The 24806-nt window shown below is 58.8% G+C and overlaps 1 long non-coding RNA gene across 1 annotated transcript in view; it reads left to right on the top strand.

Annotated features, from left to right (window-relative positions):
• LOC135271288 (uncharacterized) overlaps positions 1-23216 on the top strand; it is a 93411-nt gene extending 70195 nt beyond the window's left edge. The window contains exon 3 of the long non-coding RNA XR_010339413.1: positions 23061-23216. This is a non-coding gene — a long non-coding RNA (uncharacterized LOC135271288). The remainder of the gene's footprint in view (positions 1-23060) is intronic.
• Positions 23217-24806: the final 1590 nt, after the last annotated feature.

Raw genomic sequence — 24806 nt, 5'->3', positions numbered from 1 at the left:
TAGGGGCAGGTGCCAGGGGGCCTTGGTCTCTGGACAGGGGTAGGTGCCGGGGGTCCTGGGCCTGGGTACGTGTCGCGGTCCAGGGTCTCTGGACAGGGGCATGTGCCGGGGGGCCTGGGTCTGTGGACAGGGGTAGGTTCCGGGGGACCTGGGTCTCTGGACAGAGGCAGGTGCCGGGGGGCCTGAGTCTCTTGACACGGGTACGTGCCGGGGGTCTTTGGTCTCCGGACAGGGGTAGGTGCCGGGGGGCCGGGGTCTCTGGACAGGGGTAGGTGCCGGGGGGCCGGGGTCTCTGGACGGGGGCATGTGCCGGGGGGCCTGTGTCTCTGGACAGGGGTAGCTGCTGGGGGCGGGTGTCTCTGGGCAGGTGTAGGTGCCAGGGGTCCTGAGTCTCTGGACAGGGGAGGTGTCGGGGGCCCGGGTCTCAGGACAGGGGTAGGTGCCGGGGTCCTGAGTCTCTGGACAGGGGTAAGTGCCGGAGGCCTGGGTCTCTGGACAGGTGTAGGTGCCGGGACGCCTTGGTCTTTGGATAGGGGTAGGTGCTGCGGGGCCTGGGTCTCTGGAAGGGGCAGGTGCCTTGGTCTCTGTATAGGGGTAGGTGCTGGGGGGCCTGGGTCTCTGGAAGGGGCAGGTGCCGGGGGCCTAGGTCTCTGAACGGTGGTTGGTGCCAGGGGGCCTGGGTCTCTGGACGGGTAGGTGCCAGGGGTCCTTGGTCTCTGGACGAGGGCAGGTGTCAGGGGGCCTGGGCCTCGGTAGGTGCCGGGTTCCAGGGCCTCTGGACAGGGAAAGGTGCTGGGGGGACTGGGTCTCTGGACAGGGGCTGGTGCCGGGGGCCTGGGTCTCTGAACGGGGATAGGTGCCGGGATCCAGGGCCTCTGGACAGAGGTAGGTGACGGGGGCCTGGGTCTCTGGACAGGGTAGGGGCTGGGGGCCTGGTTCTCTGGAAAGGGTTAGGTGTCGGGGTCCTGGGTCGCTGAACAGGGGTAGGTGCGGGGTCCTCAACAGGGGTAGGTGTTGCGGTCCTGTGCCTCTGGATAGGGGTAGGTATTGGGGGACGTGGGTCTTTAGACAAGGGTAGGTGTGGGGTCCTGGGCCTCTGGACAGGGGCAGGTGCCAGGTTCCAGGGCCTCTCGACAGGGGCACGTGCCGTGGGGCCTGGGTCTCTGAACAGGGGTAGGTGCCGGGGGCCTGGGTCTCTGGACAGGGGCTGGTGCCGGGGGCCTGGGTCTCTCAACGGGGGTAGGTGCCTGGGGCCTGGGTCTCTGGACAGGGACAGGTGCCTGGGGGCCTGGGACTCGACATGGGTAGGTCCCGGGATCCAGGGCCTCTGGATACGGGCAGGTTCCGGGGGGCCTGGGTCTCTTGACAGGGGCAAATGCAGGGGCGCCTGGGTCTCTGGACAGGGATAAGTGCTGGCTGGCCTGGGTCTGGGGACAGGGGTAGGTTCCCGGGGGGCCCGGGTCTCGGGACAGGGGTACGTGCCGGGGTCCAGGGCCTCTGCACAGGGCTAGGTGCCGGGGGCCCTGGGTCTCTGGACAGGGTAGGTGCCGGGGGCCTGGGTCTCTGGACAGGGGTAGGTGCCTGGGGGCCTGGGTCTCTGGACATGGGTAGGTGCGGGGTGCTGGACAGGGGTTGGTGTTGGGGGACCTCGGCCTCTGTACAGGGGTAGGTGTTGGGGGACCTTGGTCTCTGGACAGGGGTAGGTGCGGGGTCCTGGGCTTCTGGACAGAGGCAGCTGCCGGGGGTTGGGGTCTTTCGACAGGGGCAGATGCCGAGGGGCCTAGGCCTTGGTAGGTGCCGGAGTCCAGGGCCTCTGAACAGGGGCAGGTGCCGGGGTTTAGGTCTCTGTACAGGGGCCGGTGCCGGGGGCCTGTGTCTGTGGACAGGGGAAGGTGCCGGGGGGGCTGGGTGTCTGGACAGTGGTAGGTGTCGGAGGGGATGGGTGTCTGGATAGTGGTAGGTGCCGGGGGGCCTGGGTCTCTGGACATGGGTAGGTGCCGGGGGGCCCGGGTCTCTGCACAGGGGTATGTGCCGGGGGGCCTGGGTCTCTGCACAGGGGTAGGTGCCGGGGGGCCTGGGTCTGTGGACAGGGGTAGATGCCGGGGTCCAGGGCCTCTGGACAGGGCTAGGTGCCGGGGGTCCTGAATCTCTGGACACGGGTAGGTGCCCGGAGGCTCGGTCTCTGGACAGGGTAGGTGCCGGGGGGCCTGGGTCTGTGGACAGGGGTAGATGCCGGGATCCAGGGCCTCTGGACAGGGCTAGGTGCCGGGGTGCCTGAGTCTCTGGACAGGGGTAGGTGCCGGGGGGCCTGGGTCTCTGGACAGGGGTAGGTGCCGGGCGTCCTCGGTCTCTGGACGTGGTAAGTGCCATGGGCCTGGGTCTCTGGACAGGGGTAGGTGCCAGGGGTCCTCGGTCTCTGGACAGGGTAAGTGTTGTGGGCCTGAGTCTTCGGATAGGGCTAGGTGCCGGTGAGCCTGGTCCTCTGGACAGGGATAGGTGCCGGGGGGCCTGGGCCTGTGTAGGTGCCGGGGTCCACGGCCTCTGGATAGGGGCAGGTGCCAGGGGGCCTTGGTCTCTGGACAGGGGTAGGTGCCGGGGGGCCTGGGCCTGGGTAGGTGTCGCGGTCCAGGGCCTCTGGACAGGGGCATGTGCCGGGGGGCCTGGGTCTGTGGACAGGGGTAGGTTCCGGGGGACCTGGGTCTCTGGACAGAGGCAGGTGCCGGGGGGCCTGGGTCTCTTGACACAGGTACGTGCCAGGGGTCTTGGGTCTTTGGACAGTGGTAGGTGCCGGGGGGCCTGGGTCTCTGGACAGGGGCAGGTGCTGGGGCCTGGGTCTCTGAACGGGGGTGGGTTCTGGGGGCATGGGTCTCTAGACGATGGTAGGTGCCGGGGGGCCTGGGCCTGGGTAGGTTCCGGGGTCCAGGGCCTCTGGACAGGGGCAGGTACTGGGGGGCCTGGGTCTCTGAACGGGGGTAGGTGCCAGGGGGCCTGGGTCTCTGGACAGGGGTAGGTGCCGGGGGTCCTGGGTCTCTGGACGGGGGTAGGTGCCGGGAGACCTGGGCCTGGGTAGGTGCCAGGGTCCAGGGCCTCTGGACAGGGGCAGGTGCCGGGGTCCTGGGTCTATGGACGGGACACGTGCCAGAGGCCTGGGTCTCTGGACAGGGGTATGTCCAGTCCCGGGGGGCCTGGGACTGGCTAGGTGCTGGGGGTCCTGGGCCTCTCGACAGGGGCAGGTGCCGGGGGTTTGGGTCTCTCGACAGGGGCAGAGACTGGCTGAGCAGAAGCTCTTTCGTTAGATCCCATTTATCAATTTTGGCTTTTGTTGCAATGGCTTTTGCTGTTTTAGTCATGAAGTCTTTGCCCTTGCCTATGTCCTGGATGAGATTGCTTAGGTTTTCTTCTAGGGTATTTATAGTTTTAGTTTTTATGTTTGCGTCTTTAGTCCATCTTAATTTTTGTGTAAGATGTAAGGAATGGGTCTAGTTTCTGTTTTCTGCATATGGCTAGCCAGTTTTCCCAGCACCATTGATTAAATTGGGAACCCTTTCCCCATTGCTTGTTCTTGACAGATTTGTGGAAGATCAGATGGTTGTGGACGCGTGGTGTTATTTCTGAGGTCTCTGTTCTGTTCCTTTGGTCTACATATTTAGTTCGTACCGGTACCATGCTGTTTTGGTTACTGTGTCTCTTTAGAACAGTCTCAAGTCAGGTAGTGTGATCCCTCCAGCTTTGTTCTTTGGACTTAGGATTGTCTTGGCTATACGGGCTCTTTTTTGGTTTCACATGAAATTTAAAGTAGTTGTTTCTGGTTTTGTGAAGAAAATCAGTGGTAGCTTGAGGGGAATAGCATTGAATTTACAAATTACTTTGGGCAGTATGGCCATTTTCACGATAATGATTCTTTCGACCCACGAGCATGGAATGTTTTTCCACTTGTTTGTGTCCTCTCTTATTTCTTTGAGCGGTAGCTTGTAGTTCTCCTTGAAGAGGTCCTTCACTTCCCTTGTAAGTTGTCTTCCTAGGTAATTTATTTTCTTTGTAACAATTGTGAATGGGAGGAGTTCACTCAAGGTTTGGCTCTCTGCTTGCCTGAGATGATGGGGTTTTGTAAATATACACTCATGTTGTCTGCAAACAGAGACAATTTGATGTCCTCTCTTCCTGTTTGAATACACTTTGTTTCTTTTTTTTTGCTTGATTTCTCTGGCCAGAGCTTCCAATACTATGTTGAATAGGAGTGGTGAAAGCCGGCATCCTTGTCTTGTGCTGGATTTAAAGGGAATGATTCCAGCTTTTGCCCATTCATTATGGTACTGGCTATGGGTTTGTCATTAATAGCTCTTACTATTTAGAGATAGTTCTGTCAACACCTAGTTTACGGAGAGTTTTTAGCATGAAAGGGTGTTGAATTTTATCAAAGACCTTTTCTGCATCTATTGAGATAATCACGTGTGTTTTTTTTTTTTTTGGTCATTGGCCAGGGATATGTGCCGGGGGCCTGGTTCTCTGCACAGGTTAGGTGCCGGGATCCAGGGCATCTGGACAGGGCTAGGTGCCGGGAGCCCAGGGTCTCTGGACAGAGGTAGTTGCTGGGGCCCTGGGCCTGGGTAGGTGCTAGGGTCCAGTGCCTCTGGACAGGGGCAGGTGCCGGAAGGCCTGGGTCGGTCTCTGGACAGGGTTAGGTGCCTGGGGGCCTGGGTCTCTGGACAGGGGTATGTGCCGGGGTCCAGGGCCACTGGGCAGGGGTAGGTGCTGGGGGCCTGGTTCTCTGGACAGGGGTAGGTGCTGGGGGCCTTGGTCTCTGGACAGGGATAGGTGTACGGTCCTGGAAAGGGGTAGGTGTTAGGGGTCCTCGGCCTCTGGACAGGGGCAGGTGCAGGGGTCCAGGGCCTCTGGACAGGGGCAGGTGCCGAGGGTCTGGGCCTCTGGACAGGCGCAGGTGCCGGGGCGCATGGGTCTTTGGACAGGGGTAGGTGCCGGGGGCCTGAGTCTCTAGAAACTGGTAGGTGCCGGGGTCTGGGTCTCTGAACAGGGGTAGGTGCCAGGGCTCTGGGTCTCTGAACAGGGGTAGGTGCCAGGGGCCTGGGTCTCTGGACAGGGGCTGGTGCCGAGGAGCCTGGGTCTCTGGACGGGGCCAGGTGCCGAGGTCCAGGGCCTCTGGACAGGGCTAGGTGCCGGAGGCCCTGGGTCTCTGAACCGGGGTAGGTGCCGAGGGGCCTGGGACTTAATAGGTGCTGGGCTCTAGGGCCTCTGGACAGAGGCAGCTGCCGGGGGGCCTGGGTCTCTAGACAGGGGTAGGTGCCGGGGTCCTGGGTCTCTGGACAGGGGTAGCTGCCAGGGTCCTGGGTCTCTGGACATGGGTAGGTGCCGGGGGCCTGGGTGTCTGGACAGGGTTAGGTGCCGGGGTCCTGCGTCTCTGGACGGGATAGGTGCCGGGGGCCTGTGTCTGTGGACAGGGTTAGGTGCCGGGGGTTCTGGGTTTCTTGACAGGGGTAGGTCCCGGGGGGCCTGCGTCTCTGGACAGGGGTAGGTACCGGGGGCCTGTGTCTCTGGACAGGGGTAGGTGCCGGGGTCCAGGGCCTCTGGACAGGGCTAGGTGCCGGGGGACCTGATGTCTCTGGACAGGGCTTGGTGCCGGGGGGCCTGGATCTCTGGATAGTTGTCGGTGCCGAGGGGCCTGGGACTGGGTAGGTGCCGGGGTCCAGTGCCTCTGGACAGAGGCAGGTCCTGGGGAGCCTGGGTCTCTGGACAGGGGTAGGTGTCGCGGGGCCTGCATCTCTGGACAGGGCTAGATGTGGGGTCCTGGACCGGGGTAGGTGTTGGGGTCCTGGGCCTCTGGACAGGGGTAGGTGCCGGGGCCTGGGTCTGTGGACAGGGGTAGGTGCCGGGGGCCTGGGTCTCTGGACGGGGGTAGGTGCCGGGGCCTGGGTCTCAGGACAGGGGTAGGTGCCGGGGTCCAGGGACTCTGCACAGAGCTGGGTGCCGGGGGCCCTGGGTCTCTGGACAGGGGTAGGTGCCGGGGATCCTGGGTCTCTGGACAGGTGTTGGTGCCGGGGTCCAGGGTCTCTGGACAGGGTAGGTGCCAGGGGCCTGGGTCTCTGGACGGGCGTAGGTGTCAAGAGTCCTGGGTCTCTGTACGGGAGTAGGTGCCAGGGGGCCTGGGCCTGGGTAGGTGCCGGGGTCCAGGGTGTCTGGACAGGGTCAGGTGCCGGTGGGCCTTGATCTCTGGACGGGGCCAGGTGCCGGGGTCCTGGGCCTCTGAACGGGGGTATCTGCCGGAGTCCAGGGCCTCTAGACGGGGTAGGTCCCGGGGGACTGGGTTTCTGGACAGGGGTAGGTGCCAGGGGTCTTGGTCCTCTGGACGGGGTAGGTGCCGGGGGCCTGGGTCTCTCGACAAGGGTAAGTGCCTGGGGGCCTGGGCCTCTGGACAGGGGTAGGTGCCGGGGGGCCTGGGCCTGGGTAGGTGCCGGGGTCCAGGGCCTCCGGACAGGGGCAGGGGCCGGGTGCCCTGGGTCTCCGGACAGGGGCAGGTGCGGGGGGCCTGGGTTTCTGAACGGCGGGGGTAGGTGCCGGGGTGCCTGGGTCTCTGGACAGGGATAGGTGCCGGGCTCCATGGCCTCTGGATGGGGTAGGTGCAGGGGGCCTGGGTGTCTGGACAGGTGTAGGTGCCGGGGGGCCTTGGCCTGGGTAATTGCTGGGGTCCAGGGTGTCTGGACGGGGCAGCTGTCGGGGGCCAGGGTCTCTGAACGCGGGTAGCTGCCGGGGTCCAGGGCCTCTGCACAGGGGTAGGTGCCTGGGGGCCTGGGTCTGTGGACAGGGGTATGTGCCGGGGTCCAGGGCCTCTGGGCAGGGGTAGGTGCCCTCGGGGGCCTGGGTCCCTGGACGGGGTAGGTGCTGGGGGACTGGTTCTCTGGACAGGGGTAGGTGCTGGGGGGCCTTGGTCTCTGGACAGGGATGGGTGCGCGGTCCTGGAAAGGGTTAGGTGTTAGGGGTCCTCGGCCTCTGGACAGGGGCAGGTGCAGGGGTCCAGGGCCTCTGGACAGGGGCAGGTGCCGAGGGTCTGGGCCTCTGGACAGGCGCAGGTGCCGGGGCGCATGGGTCTTTGGACAGGGGTAGGTGCCGGGGCGCCTGAGTCTCTAGAAACTGGTAGGTGCCGGGGTCTGGGTCTCTGAACAGGGGTAGGTGCCAGGGGCCTGGGTCTCTGGACAGGGGCTGGTGCCGAGGAGCCTGGGTCTCTGGACAGGGGCAGGTGCTGAGGTCCAGGGCCTCTGGACAGGGCTAGGTGCCGGAGGCCCTGGGTCTCTGACCCGGGGTAGGTGCCGAGGGGCCTGGGACTTAGTAGGTGCTGGGCTCTAGGGCCTCTGGACAGAGGCAGTTGCCGGGGGGGCCTGTGTCTCTGGACACGGGTAGGTGCCGGGGTCCTGGGTCTCTGGACAGGGGTAGCTGCCAGGGTCCTGGGTCTCTGGACAGGGGTAGGTGCCGGGGGCCTGGGTGTCTGGACAGGGTTAGGTGCCGGGGTCCTGCGTCTCTGGACGGGATAGGTGCCGGGGGCCTGTGTCTGTGGACAGGGTTAGGTGCCGGGGGTTCTGGGTTTCTTGACAGGGGTAGGTCCCGGGGGGCCTGCGTCTCTGGACAGGGGTAGGTACCGGGGGCCTGTGTCTCTGGACAGGGGTAGGTGCCGGGGTCCAGGGCCTCTGGACAGGGCTAGGTGCCGGGGGACCTGATGTCTCTGGACAGGGCTTGGTGCCGGGGGGCCTGGATCTCTGGATAGTTGTCGGTGCCGAGGGGCCTGGGACTGGGTAGGTGCCGGGGTCCAGTGCCTCTGGACAGGGGTATGTGCCGGGGTCCAGAGCCTCTGGGCAGAGGTAGGTGCCCAGGGGCCTGGGTCCGTGGACGGGGTAGGTGGTGGGGGCCTTGTTCTCTGGACAGGGGTAGGTGCTGGGGGGCCTTGGTGTCTGGACAGGGATAGGTGCGGGGTCCTGGAAAGGGGTAGGTGTTAGGGGTCCTCGGCCTCTGGACAGGGGCAGGTGCAGGGGTCCAGGGCCTCTGGACAGGGGCAGGTGCCGAGGGTCTGGGCCTCTGGACAGGCGCAGGTGCCGGGGCGCATGGGTCTTTGGACTGGGGTAGGTGCCGGGGGGCCTGAGTCTCTAGAAACTGGTAGGTGCCAGGGGCCTGGGTCTCTGGACAGGGGCTGGTGCCGAGGAGCCTGGGTCTCTGGACAGGGGCAGGTGCCGAGGTCCAGGGCCTCTGGACAGGGCTAGGTGCCGGAGGCCCTGGGTCTCTGACCCGGGGTAGGTGCCGAGGGGCCTGGGACTTAGTAGGTGCTGGGCTCTAGGGCCTCTGGACAGAGGCAGTTGCCGGGGGGCCTGGGTCTCTAGACAGGGGTAGGTGCCGGGGTCCTGGGTCTCTGGACAGGGGTAGGCGCCGGTATCCTGGGTCTCTGGAAAGGGTAGGTGCTGGGGGTTGGGTCTCTGGACAGGGGTAGGTGTTTGGGGATTTTGGTCTCTGGACAGGGGAAGGTGCGGGGTCCTGGGTCTCTCGAAAGAGGCAGGTGCCGGGTGTTTGGGTCTCTGGACAGGGTCAGGTGCCGAGGGGCCTTGGCCTGGGTAGGTGCCGGGGTCCAGGGCCTCTGAACAGGGGCAGGTGCCGGGGGTTTAGGTCTCTGGAGAGGGGCAGGTGCCAGGGGCCTGCGTCGCTACACAGGGGTAGGTGCCTAGGTGCTTGGGTCTCTGGACAGGTGCAGGGACCGGGGGGCCTGGGTATCTGGACAGGGGCAGGTGCCGGGCGTCAGGGCATCTGGACATGTTCAGGTGCTGGGGTCCTGAGTCTCTGGACAGCTGTAGGTGCCAAGGGGCCTTGGTCTCTGGACAGGGTCAGGTGCCGAGGGGCCTTGGCCTGGGTAGGTGCCGGGGCCAGGGCCTCTGAACAGGGGCAGGTGCCGGGGGTTTAGGTCTCTGGAGAGGGGCAGGTGCCAGGGGCCTGGGTCTCCGGACAGGGGTAGGTGCTGGGGGGCCTGGGTCTCTACACAGGGGTAGGTGCCTAGGTGCTTGGGTCTCTGGACAGGTGCAGGGACCGGGGGGCGTGGGTATCTGGACATGTTCAGGTGCCGGGGTCCTGAGTCTCTGGACAGCTGTAGGTGCCGGGGGGCCTTGGTCTCTGGACAGGGGCAGGTGCCGGGGAGCCTGGGTCCCTTGACAGGGGCAGGTGCCGGGGTCCAGGGCCTCTGGACAGGGCTAGGTGCCGGGGTGCCTGAGTCTCTGGACAGGGGTAGGTGCCGGGGGGCCTGGGTCTCTGGACAGGGGTAGGTGCCGGGGGTCCTCGGTCTCTGGACGTGGTAAGTGCCATGGGCCTGGGTCTCTGGACAGGGGTAGGTGTCAGGAGTCCTCGGTCTCTGGACGGGGTAAGTGTCGTGGGCCTGGGTCCCTGGATAGGGGTAGGTGCCAGGGAGCCTGGTTCTCTGGACAGGGATAGGTGCCGGGGGGCCTGGGCCTGTGTAGGTGCCGGGGTCCACGGCCTCTGGATAGGGGCAGGTGCCAGGGGGCCTTGGTCTCTGGACAGGGGTAGGTGCCGGGGGTCCTGGGCCTGGGTACGTGTCGCGGTCCAGGGTCTCTGGACAGGGGCATGTGCCGGGGGGCCTGGGTCTGTGGACAGGGGTAGGTTCCGGGGGACCTGGGTCTCTGGACAGAGGCAGGTGCCGGGGGGCCTGAGTCTCTTGACACGGGTACGTGCCGGGGGTCTTTGGTCTCCGGACAGGGGTAGGTGCCGGGGGGCCGGGGTCTCTGGACAGGGGTAGGTGCCGGGGGGCCGGGGTCTCTGGACGGGGGCATGTGCCGGGGGGCCTGTGTCTCTGGACAGGGGTAGCTGCTGGGGGCGGGTGTCTCTGGGCAGGTGTAGGTGCCAGGGGTCCTGAGTCTCTGGACAGGGGAGGTGTCGGGGGCCCGGGTCTCAGGACAGGGGTAGGTGCCGGGGTCCTGAGTCTCTGGACAGGGGTAAGTGCCGGAGGCCTGGGTCTCTGGACAGGTGTAGGTGCCGGGACGCCTTGGTCTTTGGATAGGGGTAGGTGCTGCGGGGCCTGGGTCTCTGGAAGGGGCAGGTGCCTTGGTCTCTGTATAGGGGTAGGTGCTGGGGGGCCTGGGTCTCTGGAAGGGGCAGGTGCCGGGGGCCTAGGTCTCTGAACGGTGGTTGGTGCCAGGGGGCCTGGGTCTCTGGACGGGTAGGTGCCAGGGGTCCTTGGTCTCTGGACGAGGGCAGGTGTCAGGGGGCCTGGGCCTCGGTAGGTGCCGGGTTCCAGGGCCTCTGGACAGGGAAAGGTGCTGGGGGGACTGGGTCTCTGGACAGGGGCTGGTGCCGGGGGCCTGGGTCTCTGAACGGGGATAGGTGCCGGGATCCAGGGCCTCTGGACAGAGGTAGGTGACGGGGGCCTGGGTCTCTGGACAGGGTAGGGGCTGGGGGCCTGGTTCTCTGGAAAGGGTTAGGTGTCGGGGTCCTGGGTCGCTGAACAGGGGTAGGTGCGGGGTCCTCAACAGGGGTAGGTGTTGCGGTCCTGTGCCTCTGGATAGGGGTAGGTATTGGGGGACGTGGGTCTTTAGACAAGGGTAGGTGTGGGGTCCTGGGCCTCTGGACAGGGGCAGGTGCCAGGTTCCAGGGCCTCTCGACAGGGGCACGTGCCGTGGGGCCTGGGTCTCTGAACAGGGGTAGGTGCCGGGGGCCTGGGTCTCTGGACAGGGGCTGGTGCCGGGGGCCTGGGTCTCTCAACGGGGGTAGGTGCCTGGGGCCTGGGTCTCTGGACAGGGACAGGTGCCTGGGGGCCTGGGACTCGACATGGGTAGGTCCCGGGATCCAGGGCCTCTGGATACGGGCAGGTTCCGGGGGGCCTGGGTCTCTTGACAGGGGCAAATGCAGGGGCGCCTGGGTCTCTGGACAGGGATAAGTGCTGGCTGGCCTGGGTCTGGGGACAGGGGTAGGTTCCCGGGGGGCCCGGGTCTCGGGACAGGGGTACGTGCCGGGGTCCAGGGCCTCTGCACAGGGCTAGGTGCCGGGGGCCCTGGGTCTCTGGACAGGGTAGGTGCCGGGGGCCTGGGTCTCTGGACAGGGGTAGGTGCCTGGGGGCCTGGGTCTCTGGACATGGGTAGGTGCGGGGTGCTGGACAGGGGTTGGTGTTGGGGGACCTCGGCCTCTGTACAGGGGTAGGTGTTGGGGGACCTTGGTCTCTGGACAGGGGTAGGTGCGGGGTCCTGGGCTTCTGGACAGAGGCAGCTGCCGGGGGTTGGGGTCTTTCGACAGGGGCAGATGCCGAGGGGCCTAGGCCTTGGTAGGTGCCGGAGTCCAGGGCCTCTGAACAGGGGCAGGTGCCGGGGTTTAGGTCTCTGTACAGGGGCCGGTGCCGGGGGCCTGTGTCTGTGGACAGGGGAAGGTGCCGGGGGGGCTGGGTGTCTGGACAGTGGTAGGTGTCGGAGGGGATGGGTGTCTGGATAGTGGTAGGTGCCGGGGGGCCTGGGTCTCTGGACATGGGTAGGTGCCGGGGGGCCCGGGTCTCTGCACAGGGGTATGTGCCGGGGGGCCTGGGTCTCTGCACAGGGGTAGGTGCCGGGGGGCCTGGGTCTGTGGACAGGGGTAGATGCCGGGGTCCAGGGCCTCTGGACAGGGCTAGGTGCCGGGGGTCCTGAATCTCTGGACACGGGTAGGTGCCCGGAGGCTCGGTCTCTGGACAGGGTAGGTGCCGGGGGGCCTGGGTCTGTGGACAGGGGTAGATGCCGGGATCCAGGGCCTCTGGACAGGGCTAGGTGCCGGGGTGCCTGAGTCTCTGGACAGGGGTAGGTGCCGGGGGGCCTGGGTCTCTGGACAGGGGTAGGTGCCGGGCGTCCTCGGTCTCTGGACGTGGTAAGTGCCATGGGCCTGGGTCTCTGGACAGGGGTAGGTGCCAGGGGTCCTCGGTCTCTGGACAGGGTAAGTGTTGTGGGCCTGAGTCTTCGGATAGGGCTAGGTGCCGGTGAGCCTGGTCCTCTGGACAGGGATAGGTGCCGGGGGGCCTGGGCCTGTGTAGGTGCCGGGGTCCACGGCCTCTGGATAGGGGCAGGTGCCAGGGGGCCTTGGTCTCTGGACAGGGGTAGGTGCCGGGGGGCCTGGGCCTGGGTAGGTGTCGCGGTCCAGGGCCTCTGGACAGGGGCATGTGCCGGGGGGCCTGGGTCTGTGGACAGGGGTAGGTTCCGGGGGACCTGGGTCTCTGGACAGAGGCAGGTGCCGGGGGGCCTGGGTCTCTTGACACAGGTACGTGCCAGGGGTCTTGGGTCTTTGGACAGTGGTAGGTGCCGGGGGGCCTGGGTCTCTGGACAGGGGCAGGTGCTGGGGCCTGGGTCTCTGAACGGGGGTGGGTTCTGGGGGCATGGGTCTCTAGACGATGGTAGGTGCCGGGGGGCCTGGGCCTGGGTAGGTTCCGGGGTCCAGGGCCTCTGGACAGGGGCAGGTACTGGGGGGCCTGGGTCTCTGAACGGGGGTAGGTGCCAGGGGGCCTGGGTCTCTGGACAGGGGTAGGTGCCGGGGGTCCTGGGTCTCTGGACGGGGGTAGGTGCCGGGAGACCTGGGCCTGGGTAGGTGCCAGGGTCCAGGGCCTCTGGACAGGGGCAGGTGCCGGGGTCCTGGGTCTATGGACGGGACACGTGCCAGAGGCCTGGGTCTCTGGACAGGGGTATGTCCAGTCCCGGGGGGCCTGGGACTGGCTAGGTGCTGGGGGTCCTGGGCCTCTCGACAGGGGCAGGTGCCGGGGGTTTGGGTCTCTCGACAGGGGCAGAGACTGGCTGAGCAGAAGCTCTTTCGTTAGATCCCATTTATCAATTTTGGCTTTTGTTGCAATGGCTTTTGCTGTTTTAGTCATGAAGTCTTTGCCCTTGCCTATGTCCTGGATGAGATTGCTTAGGTTTTCTTCTAGGGTATTTATAGTTTTAGTTTTTATGTTTGCGTCTTTAGTCCATCTTAATTTTTGTGTAAGATGTAAGGAATGGGTCTAGTTTCTGTTTTCTGCATATGGCTAGCCAGTTTTCCCAGCACCATTGATTAAATTGGGAACCCTTTCCCCATTGCTTGTTCTTGACAGATTTGTGGAAGATCAGATGGTTGTGGACGCGTGGTGTTATTTCTGAGGTCTCTGTTCTGTTCCTTTGGTCTACATATTTAGTTCGTACCGGTACCATGCTGTTTTGGTTACTGTGTCTCTTTAGAACAGTCTCAAGTCAGGTAGTGTGATCCCTCCAGCTTTGTTCTTTGGACTTAGGATTGTCTTGGCTATACGGGCTCTTTTTTGGTTTCACATGAAATTTAAAGTAGTTGTTTCTGGTTTTGTGAAGAAAATCAGTGGTAGCTTGAGGGGAATAGCATTGAATTTACAAATTACTTTGGGCAGTATGGCCATTTTCACGATAATGATTCTTTCGACCCACGAGCATGGAATGTTTTTCCACTTGTTTGTGTCCTCTCTTATTTCTTTGAGCGGTAGCTTGTAGTTCTCCTTGAAGAGGTCCTTCACTTCCCTTGTAAGTTGTCTTCCTAGGTAATTTATTTTCTTTGTAACAATTGTGAATGGGAGGAGTTCACTCAAGGTTTGGCTCTCTGCTTGCCTGAGATGATGGGGTTTTGTAAATATACACTCATGTTGTCTGCAAACAGAGACAATTTGATGTCCTCTCTTCCTGTTTGAATACACTTTGTTTCTTTTTTTTTGCTTGATTTCTCTGGCCAGAGCTTCCAATACTATGTTGAATAGGAGTGGTGAAAGCCGGCATCCTTGTCTTGTGCTGGATTTAAAGGGAATGATTCCAGCTTTTGCCCATTCATTATGGTACTGGCTATGGGTTTGTCATTAATAGCTCTTACTATTTAGAGATAGTTCTGTCAACACCTAGTTTACGGAGAGTTTTTAGCATGAAAGGGTGTTGAATTTTATCAAAGACCTTTTCTGCATCTATTGAGATAATCACGTGTGTTTTTTTTTTTTTGGTCATTGGCCAGGGATATGTGCCGGGGGCCTGGTTCTCTGCACAGGTTAGGTGCCGGGATCCAGGGCATCTGGACAGGGCTAGGTGCCGGGAGCCCAGGGTCTCTGGACAGAGGTAGTTGCTGGGGCCCTGGGCCTGGGTAGGTGCTAGGGTCCAGTGCCTCTGGACAGGGGCAGGTGCCGGAAGGCCTGGGTCGGTCTCTGGACAGGGTTAGGTGCCTGGGGGCCTGGGTCTCTGGACAGGGGTATGTGCCGGGGTCCAGGGCCACTGGGCAGGGGTAGGTGCTGGGGGCCTGGTTCTCTGGACAGGGGTAGGTGCTGGGGGCCTTGGTCTCTGGACAGGGATAGGTGTACGGTCCTGGAAAGGGGTAGGTGTTAGGGGTCCTCGGCCTCTGGACAGGGGCAGGTGCAGGGGTCCAGGGCCTCTGGACAGGGGCAGGTGCCGAGGGTCTGGGCCTCTGGACAGGCGCAGGTGCCGGGGCGCATGGGTCTTTGGACAGGGGTAGGTGCCGGGGGCCTGAGTCTCTAGAAACTGGTAGGTGCCGGGGTCTGGGTCTCTGAACAGGGGTAGGTGCCAGGGCTCTGGGTCTCTGAACAGGGGTAGGTGCCAGGGGCCTGGGTCTCTGGACAGGGGCTGGTGCCGAGGAGCCTGGGTCTCTGGACGGGGCCAGGTGCCGAGGTCCAGGGCCTCTGGACAGGGCTAGGTGCCGGAGGCCCTGGGTCTCTGAACCGGGGTAGGTGCCGAGGGGCCTGGGACTTAATAGGTGCTGGGCTCTAGGGCCTCTGGACAGAGGCAGCTGCCGGGGGGCCTGGGTCTCTAGACAGGGGTAGGTGCCGGGGTCCTGGGTCTCTGGACAGGGGTAGCTGCCAGGGTCCTGGGTCTCTGGACATGGGTAGGTGCCGGGGGCCTGGGTGTCTGGACAGGGTTAGGTGCCGGGGTCCTGCGTCTCTGGACGGGATAGGTGCCGGGGGCCTGTGTCTGTGGACAGGGTTAGGTGCCGGGGGTTCTGGGTTTCTTGACAGGGGTAGGTCCCGGGGGGCCTGCGTCTCTGGACAGGGGTAGGTACCGGGGGCCTGTGTCTCTGGACAGGGGTAGGTGCCGGGGTCCAGGGCCTCTGGACAGGGCTAGGTGCCGGGGGACCTGATGTCTCTGGACAGGGCTTGGTGCCGGGGGGCCTGGATCTCTGGATAGTTGTCGGTGCCGAGGGGCCTGGGACTGGGTAGGTGCCGGGGTCCAGTGCCTCTGGACAGAGGCAGGTCCTGGGGAGCCTGGGTCTCTGGACAGGGGTAGGTGTCGCGGGGCCTGCATCTCTGGACAGGGCTAGATGTGGGGTCCTGGACCGGGGTAGGTGTTGGGGTCCTGGGCCTCTGGACAGGGGTAGGTGCCGGGGCCTGGGTCTGTGGACAGGGGTAGGTGCCGGGGGCCTGGGTCTCTGGACGGGGGTAGGTGCCGGGGCCTGGGTCTCAGGACAGGGGTAGGTGCCGGGGTCCAGGGACTCTGCACAGAGCTGGGTGCCGGGGGCCCTGGGTCTCTGGACAGGGGTAGGTGCCGGGGATCCTGGGTCTCTGGACAGGTGTTGGTGCCGGGGTCCAGGGTCTCTGGACAGGGTAGGTGCCAGGGGCCTGGGTCTCTGGACGGGCGTAGGTGTCAAGAGTCCTGGGTCTCTGTACGGGAGTAGGTGCCAGGGGGCCTGGGCCTGGGTAGGTGCCGGGGTCCAGGGTGTCTGGACAGGGTCAGGTGCCGGTGGGCCTTGATCTCTGGACGGGGCCAGGTGCCGGGGTCCTGGGCCTCTGAACGGGGGTATCTGCCGGAGTCCAGGGCCTCTAGACGGGGTAGGTCCCGGGGGACTGGGTTTCTGGACAGGGGTAGGTGCCAGGGGTCTTGGTCCTCTGGACGGGGTAGGTGCCGGGGGCCTGGGTCTCTCGACAAGGGTAAGTGCCTGGGGGCCTGGGCCTCTGGACAAGGGTAGGTGCCGGGGGGCCTGGGCCTGGGTAGGTGCCGGGGTCCAGGGCCTCCGGACAGGGGCAGGGGCCGGGTGCCCTGGGTCTCCGGACAGGGGCAGGTGCGGGGGGCCTGGGTTTCTGAACGGCGGGGGTAGGTGCCGGGGTGCCTGGGTCTCTGGACAGGGATAGGTGCCGGGCTCCATGGCCTCTGGATGGGGTAGGTGCAGGGGGCCTGGGTGTCTGGACAGGTGTAGGTGCCGGGGGGCCTTGGCCTGGGTAATTGCTGGGGTCCAGGGTGTCTGGACGGGGCAGCTGTCGGGGGCCAGGGTCTCTGAACGCGGGTAGCTGCCGGGGTCCAGGGCCTCTGCACAGGGGTAGGTGCCTGGGGGCCTGGGTCTGTGGACAGGGGTATGTGCCGGGGTCCAGGGCCTCTGGGCAGGGGTAGGTGCCCTCGGGGGCCTGGGTCCCTGGACGGGGTAGGTGCTGGGGGACTGGTTCTCTGGACAGGGGTAGGTGCTGGGGGGCCTTGGTCTCTGGACAGGGATGGGTGCGCGGTCCTGGAAAGGGTTAGGTGTTAGGGGTCCTCGGCCTCTGGACAGGGGCAGGTGCAGGGGTCCAGGGCCTCTGGACAGGGGCAGGTGCCGAGGGTCTGGGCCTCTGGACAGGCGCAGGTGCCGGGGCGCATGGGTCTTTGGACAGGGGTAGGTGCCGGGGCGCCTGAGTCTCTAGAAACTGGTAGGTGCCGGGGTCTGGGTCTCTGAACAGGGGTAGGTGCCAGGGGCCTGGGTCTCTGGACAGGGGCTGGTGCCGAGGAGCCTGGGTCTCTGGACAGGGGCAGGTGCTGAGGTCCAGGGCCTCTGGACAGGGCTAGGTGCCGGAGGCCCTGGGTCTCTGACCCGGGGTAGGTGCCGAGGGGCCTGGGACTTAGTAGGTGCTGGGCTCTAGGGCCTCTGGACAGAGGCAGTAGCCAGGGGGCCTGTGTCTCTAGACAGGGGTTGGTGCCGGGGTCCTGGGTCTCTGGACAGGGGTAGCTGCCAGGGTCCTGGGTCTCTGGACATGGGTAGGTGCCGGCGGCCTGGGTGTCTGGACAGGGTTAGGTGCCGGGGTCCTGCGTCTCTGGACGGGATAGGTGCCGGGGGCCTGTGTCTGTGGACAGGGTTAGGTGCCGGGGGTTCTGGGTTTCTTGACAGGGGTAGGTCCCGCGGGGCCTGCGTCTCTGGACAGGGATAGGTACCGGGGGCCTGTGTCTCTGGACAGGGGTAGGTGCCGGGGTCCAGGACTTCTTGACAGGGGTAGGTCCCGGGGGTTCTGGGTTTCTTGACAGGGGTAGGTCCCGGGGGCCCTGCGTCTCCCGACAGGGGTAGGTACCGGGGGCCTGTGTCTCTGGACAGGGCTAGGTGCCGGGGGACCTGATGTCTCTGGACAGGGCTTGGTGCCGGGGGGCCTGGATCTCTGGATAGTTGTCGGTGCCGAGGGGCCTAGGACTGATTAGGTGCCGGGGTCCAGTGCCTCTGGACAGAGGCAGGTCCTGGGGTCCAGTGCCTCTGGGCAGAGGCAGGTCCTGGGGAGCCTGGGTCTCTTGACAGGGGTAGGTGTCGCGAGGCCTGCATCTCTGGATAGGGCTAGATGTGGGGTCCTGGACCGGGGTAGGTGTTGGGGTCCTGGGCCTCTGGACAGGGGTAGGTGCCGGGGCCTGGGTCTGTGGACAGTGGTAGGTGCCGGGGGCCTGGGTCTCTGGACGGGGGTAGGTGCCGGGGCCTGGGTCTCAGGACAGGGGTAGGTGCCGGCGTCCAGGGACTCTGCACAGAGCTGGGTGCCGGGGGCCCTGGGTCTCTGGACAGGGGTAGGTGCCGGGGAGCCTGGGTCTCTGGACAGGTGTTAGTGCCGGGGTCCAGGGTCTCTGGACAGGGTAGGTGCCAGGGGCCTGGGTCTCTGGACGGGCGTAGGTGTCAAGAGTCCTGGGTCTCTGTACGGGAGTAGGTGCCAGGGGGCCTGGGCCTGGGTAGGTGCCGGGGTCCAGGGTGTCTGGACAGGGTCAGGTGCCGGTGGGCCTTGATCTCTGGACGGGGCCAGGTGCCGGGGTCCTGGGCCTCTGAACGGGGGTATCTGCCGGAGTCCAGGGCCTCTAGACAGGGTAGGTCCCGGGGGACTGGGTTTCTGGACAGGGGTAGGTGCCAGGGGTCTTGGTGTCTGGACGGGGTAGGTGCCGGGGGCCTGGGTCTCTCGACAAGGGTAAGTGCCTGGGGGCCTGGGCCTCTGGACAGGGGTAGGTGCCGGGGGGCCTCGGCCTGGGTAGGTGCCGGGGTCCAGGGCCTCTGGACAGGGACAGGGGCCGGGTGCCCTGGGTCTCCGGACAGGGGCAGGTGCGGGGGGCCTGGGTTTCTGAACGGCAGGGGTAGGTGCCGGGGTTCCTGGGTCTCTGGACAGGGATAGGTGCCGGGCTCCATGGCCTCTGGATGGGGTAGGTTCAGGGGGCCTTGGCCTGGGTAATTGCTGGGGTCCAGGGTGTCTGGACGGGGCAGCTGTCGGGGGCCAGGGTCTCTGAACGCGGGTAGCTGCCGGGGTCCAGGGCCTCTGCACAGGGGTAGGTGCCTGGGGGCCTGGTTCTCTGGACAGGGTTAGGTGCTGGGGTGCCTTGGTCTCTGGACAGGGATAGGTGCATGGTCCTGGAAAGGGGTAGGTGTTAGGGGTCCTCGGCCTCTGGACAGGGGCAGGTGCAGGGGTCCAGGGCCTCTGGACAGGGGCAGGTGCCGAGGGTCTGGGCCTCTGGACAGGCGCAGGTGCCGGGGCGCATGGGTCTTTGGACAGGGGTAGGTGCCGGGCGGCCTGAGTCTCTGGAAACTGGTAGATGCCGGGGTCTGGGTCTCTGAACAGGGGTAGGTGCCAGGGGCCTGGGTCTCTGGACAGGGGCTGGTGCCGAGGAGCCTGGTTCTCTGGACAGGGGCAGGTTCCGAGGTCCAGGGCCTCTGGACAGGGCTAGGTGCCGCAGGCCCTGTGTCTCTGACCCGGGGTAGGTGCCGAGGGGCCTGGGACTTAGTAGGTGCTGGGCTCTAGGGCCTCTGGACAGAGGCAGTTGCCGGGGGGCCTGGGTCTCTAGACAGGGGTAGGTGCCGGGGTCCTGGGTTTCTGGACAGGGGTAGCTGCCAGGGTCCTGGGTCTCTGGACATGGGTAGGTGCCGAGGGGCCTGGGACTTAGTAGGTGCTGGGCTCTAGGGCCTCTGGACAGAGGCAGTTGCCGGGGGGCCTGGGTCTCTAGACAGGGGTAGGTGCCGTTGTCCTGGGTCTCTGGACAGGGGTAGCTGCCAGGGTCCTTGGTCTCTGGACATGGGTAGGTGCCGGGGGCCTGGGTGTCTGGACAGGATTAGGTGCCGGGGTCCTGCGTCTCTGGACGGGATAGTTGCCGTGGGCCTGTGTCTGTGGACAGGGTTAGGTGCCGGGGGTTCTGGGTTTCTTGACAGGGGTAGGTCCCGGGACGCCTGCGTCTCTGGACAGGGGTAGGTACCGGGGGCCTGTGTAGCTGGACAGGGGTAGGTGCCTGGGTCCAGGGCCTCTGGACAGGGCTAGGTGCCCGGGGACCTGATGTCTCTTGCTGTCTTTCTCTTTTTAATATTATTGATTTGTTGAACTAAGGCAGTAATACTAAAACCATCCCTAGAAAGTACTATTTTTCTAAGAAGAAAACTGGATTTGTAAGAGTTAAAACTTTTTTAAAATCATAAGCTGATTTTTTATTTAATGTTAGTACAACTAAAAGTATAAAGAATAGAAGAGAAAAGTTAAATGGCAGGTAATGTACATATTAAGTACATACCACATGACAGACAGTAGTGGTTTATATACTTTATGTCATTCAGCCCCTAGGACCCCAAGGTGTATGATTATTGCATACATGTTATGGATGAGGAAACTGAAGTTCAGAAATTTGAAATAACGTAAGATTCCAAATCTTTTATGTAGATGAACTGATACAGTATCTTCAGAGTGTGTGGTTTTTTCAGCCTCCCGTTTTGTGTCTGGCTGGCAGCAGAGACTTCTCTGGCTACAGAAGTTAGGACAGTTTTATGAAGGAGGTGAAATTTAAGCTGAGCGTTGAAGAGTGAGTAGTATTTCAAAAAATAGGTCTTGAATTTGAAGTAAAACTATGCCATTTTAATTCTTCAGAAACTTTTTACTTTCAAAGAAAAAAAATAGAGGTTGTATCTAGCATCTTGTATATGGGTAAGGTTTTTTAAACCATAGTGACGTTGTATACTAAACATAATTGTTTAAGTCATTTTTTGTGGCTTGCTTTGACATTTTTGGTTATACATTTTAGAGTTGTATATTTTAAATCTTTGATCAGGAATGCAGACTTCCAGATTATAGTATAGATCCTGTTGAAAATATAAGTTGGTTTTGACAGCTTTTACCTATTTTGGAAATGGCCTTTTCTCTACAGTTTACTTATAACAAATTTAAAGCTCTATTATAAATGCTTTGTGTAATTAATTAGCTTTGTATTGCTATATAGTAGTAGTATAACTGAATTGTTCATAATGGAGGATGGGATTTGAAAAGTTTCTTATGTGGGACAGTTTTATACTTTAGCATACTACTATCCAAGTGAGTGGCATAGCTGAAGTGCCAGATGTTTGAGTAAATGTAATAATCTCATGAGTTAGAGTAGTTGTATTTGTTTTTAATTTATAAGTGAATAATTTGAATCCTAGTTCAACACTAGCTTATGGTTGCAAAATAAGTCAGTGGAAAGGATAGGAGTTAAGGTTTCTTGACTTTTTCTGTATTCTCAGTTACAGTTTGCAAAGAAGAGTGTTAGCAAGTGTTATTGAGCTGTTATAAAAATATTCAGCTCTGGCCGGGCGCGGTGGCTCAAGCCTGTAATCCCAGCACTTTGGGAGGCCGAGGCGGGTGGATCACGAGGTCAAGAGATCGAGACCATCCTGGTCAACATGGTGAAACCCCGTCTCTACTAATACAAAAAATTAGCTGGGCACGGTGGCGCGTGCCTGTAATCCCAGCTACTCAGGAGGCTGAGGCGGGAGAATTGCCTGAACCCAGGAGGCGGAGGTTGCGGTGAGCCGAGATCGCGCCATTGCACTCCAGCCTGGGTATCAGGATCGAAACTCCGTCTCAAAAAAAAAAAAAAAAAAAATATTCAGCTCTTAATTATGTACTAAAACAGAAGGAATAGTGTTTGGTAAATCAAAATATCAGATAACCACAGTACCATTTCCACTTGATTTTTAAAATGAATTCTATTATTCTTCCCTACTGAGTGCCTTTCTATCTTATTTTGATCTGGCTAATAGTAAAGTAAGTTTGCCTGCCTTGAGTGTGTAGACTCACTTGAGAGAAGAATGACTTAGATACCTGAGAATAAATACTTTCCATATTATTACCATTCAGATATTTGAGAATTTACTGTTTTACTTTAAAGAGAAAACAAGTGCCTTTTTTCCCCATAGGTACTTGATTTTTAGATTCAAAAGTTAACAGTGCATTTAAAAGTTAAAGTTAATTTTTATCAAATTAAGACATTTGGATAAAATAATAAGACCCTGAACTAGAGGCATACATAAAAATTGTATATGTTGGAGCCCTTTTATGGTTTGAATGTTTCAGTATAAGTCTTACAAACTAGCCATTGTCTACTATGTATGGGACACAGATATACTGTTCAGTCAGAAAAGACTCATTTCAAGTATTGATTAGACTAAAAAGAATGTGCTATCTCAGTTTCACTCTGGCTGGGAAGCTAATGGACCTTTCTTGGGTCTAGGAGGTTACCACGTCTTTTTCCTCTCATCTCTCAGGCTTGAGATGCTCATCCTGCTTTTCTATTCCATTTCAGCTCCCATCACCTACTTTGTCTCTTGTGGTTCCATTCCTTTCTGTCTCCCAGTACCCTCCCTAAAGATTCTCCTATTCGCACTACATTGCCTATTTTATTGTTGTAGTTGAAGAAAAGCTAGCAGAGGACCTTTCATATTGAATTGCTCTATTGCTCTTCTGGACAGAACGGAGGGATGATCTCAAACGCAGGTGCTGGGTTCAGGAGCAGTGTGGTTTTCAGCCCATTTGGTTTCAGCATCATTGGGTGCCTGAACCTCACCCTCAGAAATTCTGTTCAGTGTTCAGTTTGAAGACCATTGATTTTGTTTCATAAATGTATTGTTGAGAACTTTTAAGTAACTTACATTATTCAAATTTGGAATGATCCTTATTTTAGTATTCATGTGTTTCAAAAGTACTCAGCCTAGTGCATGAGTGACATTTAACTCTTCTCCATCCTCCAGTGTAAGTCATTCCTGTCCCTTTCCTAAACCAACCCTCTTGAGAGGATTTCTGTCTCTAGCTCAGGTATTCCTATTACTTTTTAAAATCTAGGAAATGCTTGTTAGGTATTACTTTTGGCAAAGGAAACTCTTTGCTCCTACTTTATCTGTTCAATAAATCCATATTTATGTTTATCAAGTATTAGAGTAGAAATAAGAAGACCCAAGTTTACTTAACTAGGCCACTTGAGTGATGCTGGCATGTCACATAACCTCATGTAAACTGGGGTAGTGAACTAAGGTTCCTTCCAATTAAAGTTATTTTATTCTTTTTCTTGGCATTTGCTTTAAAACAAGATGTGCCAGAAGTACATCTTGAATCATTTGAATTTTTTTCTTTTAGTGAGACGCTGTGAAGACGTTTTTTGTAGGGAAGTAGTTTTTAACTTTTGTAGTTATACGGTCCTTTACGATCCTCTGTCCAAAAAAGACAGTACAGACAGCTTTGCATGTATTATCAGCAGTATTCACACGTACCCTGGAGCCCATTCATGGATCTTGCTGCATGACAATTTCTAAGTGTGGCTTAGACGTAAAATTCTTGTCTTAAACAGAAAAACACATTCATTGAAAGGATAGGACTCCACGTTTCTAGACATTTTCAGAATTCTCACTTCATAGCTGTCAATGAAGAGTGTTTTTAAGTTAATGTGTTGGATATCATTTGCAATTATTTTTAGTGAACCTTCTAAATCCAAGAGGAAAAATTACCACTGGAGGCAGTCAGTGCAGTGCAAGTAGCTCGATCTGCAACTGTCTGCAACTGATTTGCTGTTTTGTTTCTCATAGCACAGGTGCAGCAGTGATCAATGGCTCTCAGCATCCATCGTCATCGTCGTCCGTCAATGATGTATCTTCAATGTCAACAGATCCGACTTTGGCCTCGGATACAGACAGCAGTCTAGAAGCATCAGCTGGGCCTCTGGGCTGCTGTAGATGACTACTTGGGCCTTGGGGGGGTGGGAGGGACGGGTAGTCGGTTAGTCATTGATAGAACTACTTTGAAAACAATTCAGTGGTCTTATTTTTGAGTGATTTTTCAAAAAATGTAGAATTCATTTTGTAGTAAAGTAGTTTATTTTTTTTTAATTTCAAGTGATGTAATTTAAAACCTAAGTTGTGTTTCAAAACAGCAACAAAACTGTATTGTATTTTTTTGCTGTAATTAACTGTATAATGTAAACCTAATTATTTTATCATGGTTTAAATTTTTTGCATATTTGCTTTATCTTATGCTGCTGATTTTTTTAACTGAATTTGTAAGATTTTGTTTATCAAAGCAACTATTATGTGATGACTTGCCTATATCATGAATTATTTAAGATTTTTATAGTTTTTTTATTAGATTTTATTTCAGATGTTTTGTTCATGATACTATCCTTCAGGGTTATATGCTTATCAATGAAATAACCCCAGAGGAGTGAGGGAAAATAACTTGTAGCCAGTTATATTCAGGAATAACTACTGTAAATGATGAACGTGTTAAGAGACCTCCAATATTTGCTACTTGCCAATCCTAATTTAGTTACAAGAACTGGTAGGCAATCCTACTTAACTTTGGCAAAAGCCCATCATCTAAGTGGCAGAATAACTCAGAGCATGTCTGTGAAGATGCTGGGCGTCTACCACCACCTTATGTCCCCACCCTACCCAACAGAAATCAAGTAAAAAGAATATGGTGTATTCTGCAAATTTGTGGCATGCTCAAAGTTTATGATCACATAAAGTCGAGGATACTTCATGAATAATACATTTCAATGCAAATAAACAGATGGTTCACTTCTACTAGCGATGAGCCTGTTTTTGTATACACTGAGTTAATCTACTCAGGCTGTAAGTCCCAGCAGTGTTCTAGAGTCTGGTCTTTCCCTTTCCTGCAGCCTCGGGCCTTTGGACCTTTCCGGTTTCCTATTGGAGTGTCAGTCAGTTGAGCACCAGTTCTTCTGGTGTTTCTGGCCATTTGATTCTACTTGTAGCATAATCGTATTTATACTAGCTGCTGGGAGGTTCCAAAGCCTACTTAGATTTGTGTAGGTGATGTATCAAATGAGCAATATACCGTTCATCTGAAAATAGTAGCACACAGCCATATATAGGATATCATTTTCTAAGGACTGTTTCTTCACATTGATCAGAGCAGGCATAAATGGTGGTTATTAAGTCTGAGTCTTTCATTTTTTTATACCTGATTTTCAACATAACACGCGATGTGGATGTCGAGTAGTGTAAGAATGGTGCTGCTCCTGACAAGTGTATGTTAACTGTTTACATTTTATATCTACAGAATTATTTCTCTATAACTGAATTTTTCCTAAGTAAAATGTCTTTGAAGTCTCGTTATTTCTGAAATACATTGTCTATAATAGACCCAGGTACCTTTTATTATCTCTTGAACGAGGGATTTCATGTAGTGAACTAGGGAATGCATTCTCACATAAGCAGCAAGGTTCTAGGCAGAAAGCCCTTTGGAATTCGTGACCAACAGGAAAGAACAGGTGTGGCTCAACATGAAAGTTTGCTTGGCATTTTATTCATATATT

The sequence above is a fragment of the Aotus nancymaae genome, unplaced genomic scaffold, assembly GCF_030222135.1.
Source record: "Aotus nancymaae isolate 86718 unplaced genomic scaffold, 86718_ANA_hifiasm-v0.15.2.pri h1tg000076l, whole genome shotgun sequence".
NCBI classification, from domain to species: domain Eukaryota; kingdom Metazoa; phylum Chordata; class Mammalia; order Primates; family Aotidae; genus Aotus; species Aotus nancymaae.
This window is presented reverse-complemented; position numbering and strand designations above follow the sequence as displayed.